Source organism: Nuphar pumila, chromosome 10, assembly GCF_984573655.1.
Source record: "Nuphar pumila chromosome 10, dmNupPumi1.hap1.1, whole genome shotgun sequence".
NCBI classification, from domain to species: Eukaryota; Viridiplantae; Streptophyta; class Magnoliopsida; order Nymphaeales; family Nymphaeaceae; genus Nuphar; species Nuphar pumila.
Genome location: NC_143258.1, coordinates 98,422,471 through 98,428,470, shown reverse-complemented (window position 1 = coordinate 98,428,470; position 6,000 = coordinate 98,422,471). Strand labels below are relative to the sequence as shown.

Below are 6,000 nucleotides of genomic sequence, written 5' to 3'. Positions count from 1 at the left end.
TTCTTGGGCAAAAAAAAAAAAAAATCACTGCCATCAAACATGCCCATAGAATATCTAGCGTTAACGGCATTGCATCAGAAAGGGAACCTGAAGCCCGAGAACAACTTCGGAAGAAGCCAGACTTGCTTGCATGCACGTATTCAGAGCAAGTCCATCCTCAACCAAGGACCTTTCTCTAGCAATTTTTGCCATAGAACACATTGCTCATTCAAAATGACTTTCAAATATTGCATTCATTCAATTCAGTGCAGAATCATGATTCAAAAAGAGCCATGGCTCAACCACTAACTCCATTAATTCAGATGGCCTCACACCCATTTGTCATCAGTGTGTGATCAAAGTTTATTTCTTTTATTTCTGAACAAAAATAAGGATCAGATATACCCAGTTCTTGAGTCCTTGCAAGTTCACTAATAAGTCACCAGATGAACACAGTTTAAGGGTCTGACCTAATTGTTCCCAACCAAAGTCGTTCCTGGAATTGAGCCAACTATTTCTAAGAGAAAAACATGATCAAGTGACTGAAGAAGCAATAACCGCTTACTAGCAACTTCAATGCAAGAAATTACGGAACCACCGAGGGTGAAGCAACCCCAAGTCAAACTCCAGAAGAAATTGGGTCTGAGGCACACCCATGTCATGTCCCAAGACAATCACCTACTTCTGAACTTCAATGGATGCTTAATGATCCTTGATTCAGTACACCAGTCTACAGAGGTTTAACTATATACAAAGATGTACGTCTAAAGCAACCAGCATTCAGAAAGGCCTATAGATCGACCAGAATCATTCGAGGAATTCTTCGACATCTGCACTGAGTAGGACCAAGGCAGCTTGATTCTTCTAAATTAGCAGAAAATTAAATCTGAAGAAGCGGCAATGCCATTATGGCACCAAGAACTGAGAATATAAAAAACAGCAGCCAAAATGGAATTTTTTTTAGTATGCCGCCCATTCCTTTTGTCAACCACTCTGTCATTGGCTTCTCTTTCGATGTCTCCAGTTAAAGATGCAGCATGAGGTTGTTCTTTCTCTGCCAATCTATCTGAATTCAGCTTTTCTGGATTTTGTTGCTGGTCGTACTTCTCAACGTATTCTGGGAACATTTTTCTGAACATTGGACTACAAAAGAAAACAAATAATTAAAAATGGTTTTCTTCCAAACTAAAGCATCAGAAGATGAACATAGAACGTAAAAACTATCGTTTAGTGGGAAGTGTGAAACTTTTATAAAGGTCAATTCCAAAGGCTGCTCCCTTTTTTCAAGCACAGCCTGGTGTGGGCTGAAGACCTGATTAGTAATAGAGAACCCCAAGTAGGCAGGGCCCAACCCAACAACAAAGACTGATCATCAATGAAAATTATACAAGCATGGGAAACTTTGCTGAATCAAAGTATTCATTTACCTCTTACAGTTGAATGCAAGTGAAGCCTGGGCAAGCCTTTGCTTTTCAGCATCAGTAGTAGACACACTGCCAGTGGTAGGACTATTATCCATCTGCACGGGTTAAAAGATATAGTTAAGCTACAGGGCATAAAATCTTTTGGAATAAAATGACAAAAGACCTAACAGATGAAAGATTAAAAAGGACCCAAACTTGAAACATCAAGGACACTGTGCCTCAGTAAAGTTGGTATGACTGAGAACCTATGTCACATAAGTGCGGGTGCAGGTGTGAAGGGTGCGACATGGCAGTTGCAAAAAACTTGGGTGTGGGGGTGCTGATATATATAGGTAAATGATAAGGTGCTCCCACCTAATAGAAGCTTTAAAATTTTCAAATTTCTGATTTTTTTGTTGTTTATCAGACCCTATAGAGATGATCTATACGCATTATTTAATAGAAAACAAGTTTTGGATCATGAGATTATAGCATACATGTATGATTTTTAAGACCTTTAAAAATCAATGGCTCACAATGTAGCAAAATTTCATGACTTAAAAAATCATATTTTTATGTCCAAAAAAACATGATCCAAAGCATGATTCCTATCAAATAAACTATGTTGAGTGCATCCATAAGGTTTAATTGAGAAGATACAACCTACAACCATGATTTCTAATATGTGGGAGTAGGTACTCCCAGAGAACAGTAGCATTACTCTCTCTCTCTCTCTCTCTCTCTCTCTATATATATATATATATATATATATATAGTGAGTGTGTGTGTGTGTGCGAATATGTATTTAAGTATATGCTATAGATAAAAATGGACTCTGTTAGTGTCAACTGAGTCCAGTTTTGGATAGAAATGGACTCCGGTGCGGTTAGCCACACCTGACCTATGTCACATAGGTGCGGGTGCGGATGCAGCACTTTAAAAAAACTTGGGAACGGAGGTGCGGGAAAAAAAATTATATATATATATATCTATATATATAACAGTTTTAAGTTAACACTACATGTATGTGTGTGCATTTATGTATTTTTATATATAATATAGATAAAACTAGACTTTGTTAGGGTTAACTGAATCTACTTGTAGATAGAAATGGACCTCAGTGTGGTTGACTTCACCTGACACAAAGGAAGTCGTGCACCCGCATGGGTGTGAGTGCGATGCGGGTGCGGTGCCCTGTTAGAAGAGTCCGTGTTACATAGCATGTTACATAGCACCTGACACTGCAGAAGCCGTGTCCAAGTGTCAACCCGCATTGATGCAAGTTCGACTCGAGTGCGTCGACCTTTTAGAAGAGTCTGTGTTACATAGCTCAGCACTCACTTGACAAGATAGGATCTGCAAGTTTATGTGAAGCAAAAACATGAACTTGAGCCTAGCCAAAAGACAAATCAGCTAAGTCTGATGTCAGGTTAATGCCTGCAGGACTAAACTAGCTTCTATGGTGGTGTCCAAATGAGCTGGAGGGATCATCGGGTGGTGGCGCTTTGTATTTGTGCATATATGCACATGCCCCACATCTACATTAAACTATCACAGAAGGAAACAACATCAAATTACTCAGACTGAAGTTCAACAGTATCAGATATAATTCATATTTGAGGAGAACAAATATAGCAAAATTTCACAAAGCTAGTGTAGACTCCTGAATTATAAACTGGACCCCATAATTATAATCGAGGACAAGAACTGAAGGGAAAAAACGCTTCCACATAGAGCTTTATAGGATAGCTATAAAGAACTAAAAAACTGACACAAAAATCGAACCACACTCACCATGAATGAAAGAAGCCCCGTGAGTATGCTGATAAAGAAATTATAGTTGCAGAAAAGTTAGTAAATATAAACCATATAAAGGACTAAGAGTGTAATATATATCCAAGTCAAAACATTTATTCAACACACCTTGCAACTGACCACATGGGGTTCCATGTCTCAGGATGAACTGAAGTAAAATGGGAAACAACATTCAGCATGTAAAAAACACATGAAATAATATGATTATTCTCCAAAGATAGGCAGACACTTACAATCACTCATAGACATGCAGATTCTCTTCTGTGTAGCAAATCGGCCATTAGGAGTATTCATGCTAGCATAAAGAAAGACATTAACATCAGGATTTTGATATTCAAGGATGGGGAAAATTAGACAGCATGAGATGCATTAATATCAGCTCTTAAAATTCCAAGCTCATTCCAATGCAAGTGATCATGTACCTGATGCTTGGGGGTTTGAATGGATAGTCAGAGGGGAACTTTAACTTTCCATAGTAAACACCACCTACATGTTATTAAGAAAAGTTCTCAGACAATATATGATACAAAGGCAATATTGAGTCAAAACTCATCTTAGACTAGTCTAGATGATGACAATCCAGCAGAACTACAATGGCATATCATAACACTTCAATCTACACCACAATCTGTGTCTGTGTGTGCCTTGTCATTCAAGCTTCACATACCTGAAAATGGTGTGCCTTCACTTCCCTCTAGTACATAATCTGGAAAGGATAAATTGAAAAAGAAAATCATCTCCACAAGCTCCAAAGTAGAAGACTGGAAGGACTTGATGGCAAAAAAAAAAATATAGAAACAGTAATAGTTTAAAACATACAAAAGCAATGTCCATAAATGTCAAAGGAAAGCCTTCTTCAGCCACAGTTAAAGGTAGTCAGATGGCAGTAGTTTTTGGTAGAAATAGGCAATTTGTGATATCTGACATTAAGCAGTACTTGGCACTCAATACATGTTAGACTTATATACGAGCATTGAGACTCGTCATCAAATGCAAGCATGGATGAAGAGGGGTATTTTATATTGAGTGTGTGTCCAATAAAGCCCTGCAAGCCATATTCTTTGTTCCACTTTGGGAATCTGTCATTTCAATCAACACCTTCACAGCCTCATAAAACAACCAAAATCCAATGATAATAAAAGCTTATCAGTCATCAACACCCGTATCGTAGACGATAAGAGCATAATGGTCATGGTTTCTGGAATGCTGAAATGAAGCACCTTGATATGATCACTGAGAGCTTGAGAAAGGACAGATGGTAAAGAATAGATACTGATAGCATGAGTTATGTACAACCAATAAAAGATGAATTTGATAAATTATTATACTTACGCCACTCAAGGATATCGTTTGGATTTGGACGAGCTAAAACATGGGGAACCGGCTCCTAAAAATTCAGAAATACTTTAAAGTCACTAAGGCAATAAAGGCATATAATACAAGAAATAGAAACAAAAAAACTGCTTGCTGCACCGCTAGCATTACTAAGTACCAATGAAAAATGACAGAGTGTTGCTAAGCCTCAACAGAAAAAGAAAAAAACAGCCTTTTTCAAGAAAGACTTATAACACAGACAAGCTGTCTCTATGAAAACATCAAAAGCATAAAATTTTAAAAATTTGGCGAACGTGAGGGTTAAAAACATCAAAATAAAAGATAGAAAAGAGTATACATACCTTACACAGCGCCCGATATTCCTTCTGAAGACGCTTGACACAAGCCCTCTCTGCCATGAAAAAGGCTTCAGAAGAAAAACCCTCTAATTTAGTTAGTAGAAACACCTACAAGCACCTTTCTCTTATAATCTGCAAAGCTTCCTGAAGATGTTGCTTGTTCAAAGCCTACACAAATATATGGAAGTGAACAGTTTCAGAATATAAAAGGTGGTCATGGGCTTCACAAAAACTTGAATATGGATTTATGCACTAGGCAGGGGGGAATAGAAAAATAGCAGTTTTATTTATTTCTCCACCATGATAGTTCACTTCTAGAACTGACCCCAGTTTTTCTTTTGTCCAGGTAAGCTGGGGGACAGCCACCAGTTTCATTCAAACCAGATGTGCAAAGTGCAGTCTTATGCCAAGAGAACAAAATATTATTTGATGAACCCTTAAAAGAATGATAAACCTAAGGAAAATTGCCCCAAACCTAATATAGAAAAATAATATATAAAACCATAGTTCACAAAATGAAAAAGAAGAACAATCCTTTTTTCCATTTATTTGTAGCACTCCAATATTATTCCCAGAAATATTTCCTATGACTTCAAAGGGGATTGGAAGTACCAAAATGAAGTAGGAAAATTCCCAATAAACAACTGTACTAAAAGCAAGATTTCACAAAGGTTGTGCTGTCTTTTTTCAGTACTTAGTTTCTTCCATTTTGAAGGTATCTTTTTCATAAAAGTCAAAAGTTTCCAAGGGATTCTTTTGTGAGGCCAGAGAGAACAGGATTGTACATTGAACTCAGAGTGAAGGTCAACGGAGGATGGGCTCACAAACAAATGGTTTCTGCTAGTGAAACGCATCCACAGGTGGATCATTTAGAAAGATTCAGGGGCAAGTGGTTGCTACTTGAAATTGTTGGAACGAGCACTTTTACCAATACTTATCAGAAAATAGTAGGGAAAGTGGTCCTCCCCTTGGGTGAAAATATTTGCTTGGCTAGTCATACATTACAAATTGCTTAGTATGGACATTCAAACTAGAGATTGCCATCTTGACTGGCAACGACATTCTGCCTGGAGCTGATGTGCCACAGTTCCTTTAATTCATCTTTTTTCTTTCATGAGATCTTCCTATCA

The 6,000-nt window shown here is 37.7% G+C and overlaps 1 pseudogene; it reads right to left on the bottom strand.

Moving 5' to 3' along the window:
- Nucleotides 1-256: 256 nt before the first annotated feature.
- The window catches only part of LOC149827535 (ubiquitin-conjugating enzyme E2 34-like), a 29,410-nt pseudogene continuing 23,666 nt past the window's right edge, over nt 257-6,000 (bottom strand).